This window comes from Pollicipes pollicipes, unplaced genomic scaffold, assembly GCF_011947565.3.
Source record: "Pollicipes pollicipes isolate AB1234 unplaced genomic scaffold, Ppol_2.1 Scaffold_4740;HRSCAF=5597_pilon_pilon_pilon, whole genome shotgun sequence".
Taxonomy (NCBI): Eukaryota; Metazoa; Arthropoda; class Thecostraca; order Pollicipedomorpha; family Pollicipedidae; genus Pollicipes; species Pollicipes pollicipes.
In genome coordinates this window covers 21,066,510-21,079,509 of record NW_023596545.1, presented here as the reverse complement: position 1 = coordinate 21,079,509, position 13,000 = coordinate 21,066,510, and positions in this window count along the sequence as shown.

Genomic DNA, 13,000 nt, shown 5'->3' with positions numbered 1-13,000 from the left:
AAGACATATCGGGTCGCTAATTTCGGTCCCCGAAACTTTGTGTTCATAATGGATCGAACTAGTACTTGGTAAATGTCATGACCATAGCTTAACTGGAAGTAACATGAAGGGCATTTGGAATTTAGGATAAATTTACCACGTCGACTTTCCAAGAGCCACTAAGCTTACCGCTAACAGGGATAAGTTTTTAGCTTCTTTTTTTCTTTTTTTGTTGTCTATACCGTTACCCAAGAGCAGGTAACCAGTAGTGCCCCTCCATCTATCCCAGCGACGTAATAAACCGTACGTTAACACCAGAAAACATCAAAATCAAGTCGCGGCACTCCCAGCTAGGAAGAGGAAACAGACATAAGGAAGCAGGCGAAAAGGTGATGCACACCCGGCAGGAATTGTGTTCTGCAATATGCAATGACAAATCCTACATGAGAAGGCTTAAATCGGTCGTAGCCAAACTCAGCTAACGACAGCCTGCTAGAACCACCCAATAAGATGCAATCATTCATTCACAGTGCTAGTAAGGATTGTACAGTTATACAAGTGGGAGAGGCAATTAATTGGTCATTTTCGTGCTGGGTTTTGAGCTGGATGTCCAGGGAGTCGACACAGCTAAGCGGAGCTTGTTGCTGGGAGAACTCCCGAAGCCAGCGCCCAAAATCATCACCTTTGTATTCGTTCTCAAAATCAGACACCGACAATCCCCGTAGAACACAACATTCGCGTACAATGGCTATCTGTAGCGGTTATTTTAGAAAAATACGATCCCAGTCTCTCATGCACGTCCAGTGTGGAATGATGTGCTTTTTTTCTTACGCAACCTAGCTCCGAAAATTGATTTGGAAATTGACCTGTTGGTCAAACAACAATCTTTTTCCAATGCTGCTTAAAAATCGAATGAGGCAATCAGAGCTATATTTCTTGGAAATCGACTCACCATGTCACGGTCATGACATTGCGTGACAAAACGTAAAGCACGGCAATGCACTCACATGCTTTGTTGTCGTGGAGTTTACATTCTGACATTAGCCAGAACTCTTGGAGGTTTTTTTGACGTGTTTTAAATGTTGTTTGAATGTTATAAAGCGAATCATCTAACATTTCTAGTCATGTCTGAAAAAAAATAGCGTTTTGTGTTATCCTTTGGTTGAAACTATTTGCCTCATTGCCATCTTGTAAGGAAGCCGAATTATAAGCTTAATGCTACTTATCATTTGATATCATGATATACGATGCAACTCTAGAAATGCGTTGGTTTCCACTTGCCCTCAATCATTTGTCACCAATTTTGACCGCCTGTATGTACTCGATTATGAGAAGTAATCGGCACGTCGACGTTTCAAGCTGGGTGGGGTCGAATGAACAGGGTACATCAAACAGGCCAATTTTAGACATTCAAGCGCGGAAATGAAACGTAGCGAAACTCGTCCTAAATTGTTACATTACCAGAGGAAATAACTTTATCGTTTTCTTTTCTGTGGTGTTGGAAGTTTTGAATGTTATCAATATCAACTGATTGATTGCAGAAACACGTGCTCCAAATATTCCATCTGAAGTGTTTAGCATATAAATAAGCTCATGGGACTCCGACGTATAGTGTCTTTTAGTCACGTATTTCAGGAAAATAAAATCTGACAAGACCATCTCTTTACCTACAGTTCGACATTACCATATGATCCGATTTAACTTTTTGTTGTGTTTCTTACATAACGTAGATATTGCTGGCGGCTATCAGGTGCGATAAACAGCAAGTGGTTATCTCGTTTCAAAATCGAGCTAAACAACAAGCAGCTTTGTAAGAAACTATGCAAAAAACGGCAAACAACTTAAAAAATTTGCTCTGCTTGCTGCCTGTCGACACGCACTTAACACATATTTGGACGGGCTGCTCAGCACTGTTTGTCGGTCGTCGTTCCATTCTCAACCTACTGGTTCATGGGCTGACAAAGTTGGCCGTTGAAAATAGTTGGAGAGTAAAGTCAAATTGTGTAAAAGTTTATCAAAAATGGTACAGCTATGACTTCAACTTAAAACAAAAGCATCTCACTCGCGTGCACCCAAGATAAATTATAGGTCATTGTCGTCGCCATTGTTACTTTACGACTCACTTAGCTGCTGAGGCTATATGGCGTTACATGCCTCTCACTCTGGCGGAGAGGACGGGCACCGCGGGGACCTACCTCTGGTTTCTCAGACGCGCAGGGGTTACCAAATGTGTTTACCACTGCACTTTCGGCAACCAAAGAAAGCTTATAGGGAATAAACAACTTGCACCGACCTTTCCAGCTGTGGTCAAGATTTTCAGAGATCTAAAATTCAGCGAGTCATCACAGAAAATTATATTTTCAAAAACAAACCCAGTGTTAAGTTCATGGGACCACGATTGATAAAATTATTTTTATCAGTGCGTCTCAGCAACATAAGTCATTAGCTCTGACGTAAAAGACGACCGAACACAAATCTGGTAACATGATTTGCATAGCTCCGCAACTTTTCCTTAAACGATAGAAAAGAGAAAACTTTCACTTAAACTTTTACTTTGAACTTTTCCTCAAACTTTTTACCTTTGCTCTCTACAAAAGGATGCCTTTGCTTAACTTCTAATCTCCGGAAGTATGATTCCCAATGCATTTGTAACCAAAAGAAGAATCAACAAATACCAAACCAAATGGACCAAGCACTTCAAGCTGAGATGCAATGGAAACATACTGAGATGTATTGGTACGAATATGAGCGCATAATGTGTTTATTTTCTCAAGCGTTTGATGCTCAAATGCATTATGAACACGCAGTATCTCCTCACGCGTTTGATAAACAACACGTTGGATATTTAAGGTAGCAAAATTCGTCAATCTTTAATAAACCCATGCCAGCGTTTGCGCGAAATTTGTTGCAAATCAGTCCCCAATTTAGAGAAGAGTCGAATTCTAGGTCTTAGTGCTTTGATTCGACAGGAGCTAACCGAGCAACAAACAAAACTTTAACCCCAAAATGATTCATAGTGCTTGGCCAACGTGCGAGGACCGACGCGGCCGTTCCGGGCGCGGCGGCCTGTGCGGCTCCCCCGCCTGGCGCAGCGAGGCGTTGGGAGGGCTGTCGTGAACAGGAAGATTATCATCCACCCCATCTGATCTGGCGATGGGAGTCAGAATGCTTTGAAATGTACCGGGCTAAATTCGACCAGGGCTGAGCCTCAAGCCTCAGCATGGGCCACCACGAAGAATTACAGTCGACTAGGATGGTTCCTTAACAGAAGACCATCTGTCGCTCAACTGTAGCTGTGGCACCCAGCGTTGGTTAAGGTGAAAGCGCATTATTGCTAGCGACACTGTTAGCGCGCATTATTCTGCGCTGTGCGGGTACCGAGTACAGCGCGCGAGTAGTAGTATCTAGACCGAACGGTGGATGGCAGAACGTCTCGCGGAGTACGGAAATACAGTCTAGCCCCGACCGCCGACTCGTGTGCACCTTCGGGGAGACAGAGTCGAACATGGCGCAGCCGACAGGATCAGTGGGAATTGATCCCGCCTCGGTTCCCCTGCCGGACGACATGGACGACCCTGTGACTAGTGCCGTGCCCCGGGGAACGCGACTCGTGCTAGACTCGATGGCAAAATATACCAAACCGGAACGATTGGAGCTGACCGGTGACCACGGAGTGACGTACCGATGTGGCGACAGAGATGGGACGACTACGCGATGTTGTCGGACTTGAGTAGCAGGCCGCCAGCCCTGCAGCTGGCGATTCTCCGGTCGTGCCTCTCGGACGAGGACCTGACAGTCGTGGCCAACTTTGACATCAATGCTTCCCAGCGATCGGACCTCTCCGTTGTCCTCTCGCACCTGGATGGCTACGCCCGCGGCCAGGTCAACGAGGTCATTCAGAGGCGCACATTTAATATGTGCACCCAACAAGAGGGCGAGTCATTTAATGAGTTCTCCACCCGCCTCCGTGACCTCAGCCGTGAGTGCGGATTCTGCGATGCCTGCCGTGACATCCGGATCACGGACCGTATAGTCGTGGGCCTGCGCGACCCGGCGACAATCAAACGATTGTGCGCCGTCCCACTCCTGCTATTGCAGCAGGCGATCCAGATCTGCTGCCCCTAGGAGGCTGCGACGCGTAACGTCACGGAGATCGTCGGCGGCGAGGCCGACGCCGTGTCAGTGTGCCGCGCCCCGATCGGCCGGCGCGCCGGCCGCCCCTCGGACCCCAAGACTCCGCGCGGTGTCAGGTTCCAGTCGCGGAGGCCCACCCCTCCCCGCCGAGCGTCGGGTGGCGGGAGCCTCCGAGCGAGAAATGGACTCCGCGCGCCCAGTCTGCAGAAACTGCGGCACCCGTCATGCACGATCTGACCGCTGCATGGCTGCGGATCGGGCGTGCTACAACTGCGGCAGAACGGGCCACATCTCCAGGATGTGCCGCAGCGCGCGCCAGTCACATGCGACATCTGCCTCTGCGGTTACGCTCGTGAGCGCATCGATGGGATCCGCACCGACTGTCAGCGTGTCCGTGTCAGGTCGTAAGACCGCGAAGATGACGGCGCTTCCGGACGCCGGAGCCGACGTGTCAGTCGCTGGGTTAGACTTTGCCGAACTCGTTGACGAGATGAACGATGATCTTCAGCCGCCGTGGACCCATCCCCGCGCTGTGGACGGGCACGTCGCGCGCTCGCGCGGGAGTCTGCCCGTCCGGATCATCCTGGGTGACGTAACGGTGTCTGACACGGTGCATATCATCCCAGGAGTGTCACGACTCCTCCTCTCGTGGTGCACTGCCGTCAGTCTTCGTTTTGTACCGGCAAATTACCCACGGCAGATAAATGCAGTCAGTCGGGGTGCCGGACCGCCCGGCGCACTCGCTAGTCAACCGCCGCCGCTCAACCCAGCCGCGGCTGAGAAGTGCGCGCTGCGCTGCAGCCAGGACTCCCCCACCGAAACCGGAGACGAGACGGGACGCCGCGAACGCCCGGCCGGGGGAGGGACCGTCGGACGGCCGACCTTCGACGACGAAGAAGGCGGAGCCGGGCCGGCCCGCCCGTCCTCAGCGGACCACACAGCCCGATCGGTGCGGCCCTCTACAGTCCCCGTGCAGCACGCAGCGCCCCCAAGCGCCTCTGAGCTACCTCACGATCACATGTCTTCCGACGTGACCGAGAATGCAGCGCCACTTCACGAGTTTTCCGACGTGTTGGACGGCAAAGTACGAACCATGCCAGGAGAAGAATACCAAACCCATCTGCGAGAAGAGAATCCACCCCCTTCGCCGTGCGCTCGCCACGCAGGGTGCCAATAGCTCTGAGAGAGCCCCTGCGCCACGAGCTCGAAAAACTCGAGCGTGACGGCATCATCGAGCTCGTCACGGAGCCAACTGAGTGATGCGCGCCCATCGTAGTGGCCCCAAGAAGAACGGCATGGGCATTCGACTGTGTGTAGACCTTTCAAAGCTGAATAGGTCCGTGAGACGGGAGCTGTACCAATCCAACACGCCCGCCGAGTGTGTCGCATCCATCACAGCGTCGGACGCTAAATGGTTAAGCGTGTTCGACGCCACCAAAGAATACCACCAGTGCCCTCTAGACGAAGACAGCCGAAATCTGACGACGTTCATTACATCATTCGGGCGCTACTGCTATATGCGCGCCCCCTATGGCGTCTCGTCAATTAGCGAGCATTACAACCGGCGCATGGACGAGTGCTTCGGGACGTAGACGGCATCCAACGTGTCATGGACGACGTCATCATCTTCAGCAAGACGCAAGAAGAACACGTCGCCCAGTCCGGAAGTTTTTGACGAAGTGCCGTGCCCGCGGGGTCTCCCTGAACCCCTCCAAGACGCAGCACATGAAGACCAGCGTCAAATTCGCCGGCTTCATTGTGTCCCGAGACGGCTACGTGCCCGACCCGGCCCTGACGAACGCCATAGCGGGGTTCCCGGCACCGAAATCGCTCACGGACCTCCGGAGCTTTTTCGGCCTCATCAACCAAGTGGCGCCATTCAACGAAGAGACGGCTAAGCTGCTGGAACCGCTGCGCCACCTCCTGAGCGCAAAGAGAGCCTTCACCTGGGACATCTGTCACGAGGTAGCGTTCCAGGCGGCGAGAGAGGCTCTGTCGTCCGTCCGCACCCTAGCGTACTTCGACCCGACAAGGCCGACGAGGCTGTCTACGGAGGCCAGGCGTCTCCAGGGGCTCGGGTTTCTTCTGCAACAAAAACAGCCGGACGGTACCTGAAAAGTAGTGCAGGCCGGGTCGCGCTTCCTCACCGACACCGAATCTCGGTATGCTACAATAGAACTAAAACTGCTGGCAGTCGCCGGGGCGGTGAAAAAGTGCCGTTTTTTCGTCTCTGGCATTCCAAACCTGGACCTCGTCGTTGATCACCGCCCTCTCATGCCTATCATCAACAATAAAAACTTCGACGAAATCGAGAACCCGCGACTGCAAAGACTGCGCGAAAAAATATCCGACGTCAGCATGACTGCGTCGTGGTGTCGAGGCAAGAGCCACCTGGCGGCCGACGCACTCAGCAGGTCACCAGTCGACCCGCCCACCGATGACGACGAGCTGGCCGAAGACGACACCGCTCCTACCGTCGCCACCGTCGCTGCGCGGGCGATCGACGGGTCGCACCTCGACCTCCGACTACGGGACGTGCTGGAGGCGGCAGATGGCGATGAGGAAGCCCAGCTCCTACTCGAGGCAGTTACGAACGGCTTCCCTCATCAAAAAAACCGACCTCCCGTACCAAATTCGCCCCTACTGGTCAGTGCACGACAAACTGACAGTTGAAGACGGTCTGGTGCTTCACGGGTGCCGCCTCGTGATCCCTCGGCCAATGCGACCCGCCGTGCTCCGGGAGCTTCACGCCGGACACATGGACAAGGAAAAAACAAAAAGTCGGGCCCGCCAGCTAGTATTTTGGCCTGGGATGTCTAACGACATCGACAACATAACCAAGGCATGTCAGCAATGCCAACGAGAGCTGCCGGCCCAACAAAGAGAAACGATGCGGCATCACGAACCAGCCAGCCGGCCGTTCCAGCACCTCTGCGCAAACTTCTGCGAGCATGCCGGGCGCCACTTCCTGGTCGCGGTCGACCCATTCTCTGGCTGGCTGATTGTTAGCCCGCTCGGCCGCCATGCCACCGCCGCCGACCTCATCAGAGAGTTCCGTGTCATCTTTTGCACGGCTGGGGTGCCGGAGCTACAGTGGTCGGACGGCGGCCCTCAATTCACATCAAAGGCATTCAAAGCATTTCTCTCCAAGTGGGCAGTGACCCATATGATGTCTTCACCACAATACCCGCAGTCAAATGGCCGCGCCGAGGCAGCGATCAAATACGCTGCCAAACTCATCCGCCGGTGCTGGCGACAAAATCATGTGGACGACGACGCCTGGGTGCGAGGCATGTTGCAACACCGCAACACACACGGCCCGGACGGCCGATCACCGGCTCAGATCCTCTTCCAAGCCCCCGTGCGGGACATGGTGCCGGCTCACCGGCGGGCGTTCGCGCCGCGCTGGCAGCAACAAGCTGATGACGCCGAGCGCGCCGCGGCCGCGGCCGCGCGACAAAAGGACATCGACGCGCGGTACAACTTCCACGCGCGGGACCTGCCAGTCCTCCGGACGGGGACTCCAGTCGCCCTCCAAAATCCAGCCACTGGCCGCTGGGACCGGTACGGCATCATCGCGGAGATCGGCCCTCACCGCCGCCACTTCATCCACCTGCCCAGCGGCCGGGTGTTGTCACGGAACCGGCGTCACATCCGCCAGCGGTACGCCCCCAGCCGGCCGGACGCGGCCGAGCTCTCGCAGCTGCCAGCGGCCGCGCCCCGGCGCCGGCGGCCGCGGCGGGCACGCCGTCCCCGCCCGAGCCGGTCCCCGCGGGGGATTCGGCACGTCGGAGTGAGCCGACCCCAGGTCCAACCCCGGCTGGAGAGACGACGCCCGACGTCTTCCCGGCGCCGCCGCGACGGTCTGCACGGGCTACCCGGCGTCGCGAACGTCTAATTTAGACCATGTGAGTGAGTGGCCAGGTACGCCGTGTGCAGTAGATTTAGTATTTTCTATAGATTTAGTATTCGACCCCGTATTTTCGCACTGTAGCCTCCGCGCTCCGCCGCCGTCTCCCTACCGGCCCGCGATCGCGTCTCCCGCCATACTTGTCGTGATCGATTCTCCAGTGTACACTCTCATCCCTCGCGTATAAAAAAATGTGTTCGTCATTCGATGGCATCTCGCGGGCTGAATGACGGGTGGGGGGCGTGTGCGCGTACCGAGTATAGCACGCAAGTAGTAGTATCTAGACCGAACGGTAGATGGCAGAGCGTCTCGCGGAGTACAGAAATACGGTCAAGTTCCGACCGCCGACTCGTGTGCACCTTCGCGGAGATAGACCCGAACACTCTTCACTGATTAAAAGGACAGTGATCGAGAGGATATAAGGTTCATTGCACTATCCTGAGGCATTCAGCTGCTTCTGGGGCACCGTATGTCCACTTGCTGGGTCAAGCCGATCGTTGAGGGGCCTTCTACATTACCCTTGATTTCTTTGCATTTTCTCGGAGGGCTCTAAACTGTTGCTGGGGCCATTCCAGATATTGTGCCGGGCACTCTTGCTAATCAGGGGCCCTCCCTGGATTCTTCCATTCACCTTAAGGGCTCTGTACCCCATAGCCGGGGCCCCATGCGCTAACCTGGCGAGGTATCCTCGGTTGCTCAGGGGCCCTTCACACCCTCTACATTGGGCCCTCCACATTGGTCTACGGCCCTTCCGGGTCCCACACTCTTGTCGGGGGCCCCATCTGTTAATGTGCTTGGGCACACTCGGTCGTTCAGGGCCCTCCAAATTGTGTTTTTATTCCTATTTGAGTGGAGGGCCCTGCGCACTTGTCCGAACACCATCTTTTGTCACGCGCTCGGGTGGGAGGGTCAAATTGACCCTCAAAGGTTTTTCCAGAATGGGTTCCGAACGGCGCGGCCTAGCCGCGCCAAATTTTGCTTAGCTGTAGATAATGGAATAGCGGATCGTTCAGTATCCAGAAATTTGGATTTACCTCGTAAGACCGCTGATCTTTGGCAGGTTAAAGTCTGGCCATGGTTTCAGCGAAGGCAATTTCTAGGGAATCGTTCAATCTGATCCAAGAACGGAGTATTAGACGAAGCCATACATTTGTTAGATACTTTCGTAGACAACGCAACAATTAAATGAACAAATTACATTGACCTGGGGTCAGGTATGAAGGTCAAACCAAGGTCAAAACCAACCTGTTTTATTATTCTGGGGCTTGGTCTATGGGTTAGCTTTTGGTGCTCATTCAGAATGTATTGATAACGGGAATCGCATTACACGCCTTCCACAGACTTAGGTCACTGACCTAGTATACTGACCTAATAGGTCACTGACCTAAAATGACTCGTGTTAACATTTTGTTCTTAGGAACATACTGGCTAGCGCTCTCTTTGGCGCTTATTCAAATGCAAAACTCAAAGCAGTTTCGTATGATTTGATCACCATGACCTTCGAAAGGTCAAATAAGATTACCGGCTTTAAACGAGCATGCGACCTTTTGCTTAGAACAGTTACCTAGATTCTAGGCGACCTTTGGAGATGAACCTGGATTTTGACCTTATTTGACCCTACTTGACACAAGGTCGTAACCTAGGAACCCCAAACTTTGACCTAAGTGAGTTCACGTACAGGTTAACACACCCTGTGAATGTGGTGTCCCTAGTTCTCTCAGTTCCTGAGATCTCAGGGGGTCAAGTTAACTCCGCCCCCTCCCCCCCCCACCCGAGCGAAGGATATCTAACCGGCCACCCGGGCGCGTGTTGAGCTGCCTGGGCCAGTGGTGGATTCAGGGGGGGGGGGGGGAAGCACGGAATCACACCCCTTGCGTCCTGAGGGGACCCACAAGCTCCGAACGGGTCCATGACCGGCCGAACGGACGCAGTTTTCTAGTACAAAACTCAACAAAATTGGACGCCTTTGGGCGTCTAGACAACCAACAACAGTCTCAAACGAAAGTGGGGAGCCCGAGAGCGGACAAAGTAAATTCTTTACTGATTGAGAGGGTGGAAATTGAGGCACATTTTAAGACTTATTACGCTGTTCAGAGGCGTTAAGCTGTTGCCGGGACCCTATATGTCCACTTGCCGGGTCAATCCGGTGGTTAAGGAGACTTCCACGTTACCCTCGATATTTTTGTATTTTTTCATAGGGTCTTCGCTGCAGTTAGGGCACTGTCTGCTAACATGCCTGGGTACCCTTGATCGGTCAGAGGCCCTCCACGGATCATTCCCGTTCACCCGAAGGGCTCTATACGCTTTTACCGGGCCCCATATGTCAGGGTAAACTGAGTTGCTCGTCGGCCCTTTATAGTATCTCAAATTATTCCCACTTGCTCGGAGGACCTTGTGCTGTTGCTGGGGCCCATATAGGATGAGGCACCGAGCCACTCAATGCTCAGAAGCTCTCTATATTGATCTAGGGCTCTTTTCCTTCTATCTCGTTTGCAGCAGGCCCTTCATTCCCATCGGGGATCATTTTATTGACCTGCCCGGGCACTCCTGACCGCACAGGGGCGTTAATTCACGCACACTGGTCTTAGGTAATGCACCGTTAAGCTGTCATCGTTCTGCTCCGCGGTGCGCGTGTAGCAAAAATGAATGCAGGCAGTCTCCACATTCGTGCGTTTCATTTCAGTCTGTGTCTCAGAACACCGCACCTGGCTCAGCGCATCAATCTCCACAGCCCATCCTCCTCTGCACCAGTGTGCGCAGGCGTGTTTTCTACCCCAGTTGATGCTGTTATCTGGCCGACCACAATCACCGCAATCACTAGTTACGTCATCAGCTACGAGATGTCATTAGGTGCATAAGCCAAGCCAAGCACATGCGACACATTCCTTTTCATCACAGTTAACGAAAAGATGAAAACTGCCGATAGACAAGAGCACACTCTATCTAACAGATACCTGCCGCGTATGGTACAGGTAATCTCCTTTGTTCAGAGGGCCCTGCGTTCTGACCGGGGTCCTATCCGTCAGCCTGATGGGGCACTCTCGATCGTTCATGACCCCACCACGTTGGTCTTCGGTTCTTCTCGATCCAACCCTTATATCCTCCTTCTTGCTTCATCCTGCATCTCCACAACACCCCGCTTTCCTGAGCAGGTTGCATGGGCCAGCCACGAATGGACCGAGAGCCCCCGGGGAAGGGAGACGCCGACCGGGTACCCAGCGCACATGCGCGGGTTAATGCGCTCGGGTGTAAGATAAACTGACCCCCCAAAGGTTTCTCTGGCACGGTGTCCGAATGGCGCGGTGGAGCTACGCCCAAGTTTGCATGACTGTAGACAATTTAATAGCGGATCGTTTGGCGTGAAACAGTTTAGATGTAACTGGTAAGGTCGCTGACTTATGGCAGGTCAAAGTCAGGCCGTGGTTTCAGCGAAGTCAATTTCTAGGGGATTATTTAATCTGATGCAACAACGGAGTGTTAGACGAACCCATACATCTCTCAGATACTTTCTTAAGGGAACAAAACAATTGAATGAACAAATTGCATGGATCTAGGTTCAAGTTCGAAGGTCAGACCGAGGTCAAAACCAACCTGCCTTATTACATTAGGGCCTGCTGTACGGGGTGGTTGCTGACGTTCGTATCGAAGTTATTAATAACAGGAACCGCATTATGCATCGTCCATGGACTTCTTAAAGGCCAGAATAGGTCACTGACCTAAAACGACCAAGGCCAACATTTAGTTTTTAGGAACATACCACCTGGCGTAATCTTCGTCGCTTATTCAAATACACAAGTGAAAGCAAACATGTATGATTTTGGTCACCATTACCTTCAAAAGGTCAGACAAGGTCACTGACATTAAATGAGCATTTGACCTTTTGTTTAGATTACTTATCTAGGCTTTTGGGGCATTTTGGAGACCAACCTGAAATTGAACCTTTTTTACCTTACTTGACCCGAAGGTCATGCCGTAGGAACTGCAAACTTTGACCTCGGTGAGTTTACGTACAGATCGTCACATCCTGTGAATTTAGTGTCTCTAGTTCTCTTAGTTACTGAGATCTCAGGGGGTTAACTCGACGACTGAGGTTGCCCCTCAAATTGGCCCCCCCAAAGTAGCATTTGACCTTCAAAATTGACCCTTAAGTTGACGAAGGGTATCCAACCGGGTCCCGGGTGTGTGTTAAAGCTCGGCGGTTGGCACTCCAGGCGTATGCAAGCTGGAGCCCCACAGCTAACCATTCTTTTTCATCCCATAGCCCTGAAATGATCATTTCGCGTCGAAGGGGCTCTAATCCGAACAACCAAACAACGACCGACCGGTTGTTTTCGCTTGCCATGAGTACTCTATGCTTGTTGACGGAAGGCCTTTTGTTGGCCTACCGCGGCATCCACGGTAGCTCAAGTTCCAGCCTTATTCGCCATGGTGCCTTAGCCTCAGAGCAGCAGCCAGATATGCCCCAATGACTTTGCACTCGCAACTGTCGATAATTCTGTCCGTAAAGTTGGCAAAGATCTTTCTGCTGGCTTTGAGCAAGCGACGTTCTTCAAAGTGGGAAGGGAGATGGAGATCCCCATTTGATAAGTTCCGTCTAGCTAGCGCCCTTGGACAAATGTTACATTTGCAAAAAGTTGTATGGATCTTAGTTTCTGCACCCTCCCTGGTTTCCGCGCTTCCATGCCTTACGCAGTGGTGCAACGCAATGCACACGAAAAATTGACATAGGAATGGTGTTTGGGACAAATGGCAGTTATAAGAAGCTTGCATATTTCCATATTTTTGCAGTCAAGTGAGGTGATGGTTTACAACATTTCTCCCCCCCCCCCCTTAAAAAATTGGTGGCACCGCCTGTGGTAATAATCCATTGCAGGATAGAGAAGCGGGGCAGCCGCTGGAGATCTGTACCAAACACATTAGCACGATACTCCCGACGCTGTCTTTGGTACGCATGATATCCTGCCGTTTTGCACAGGA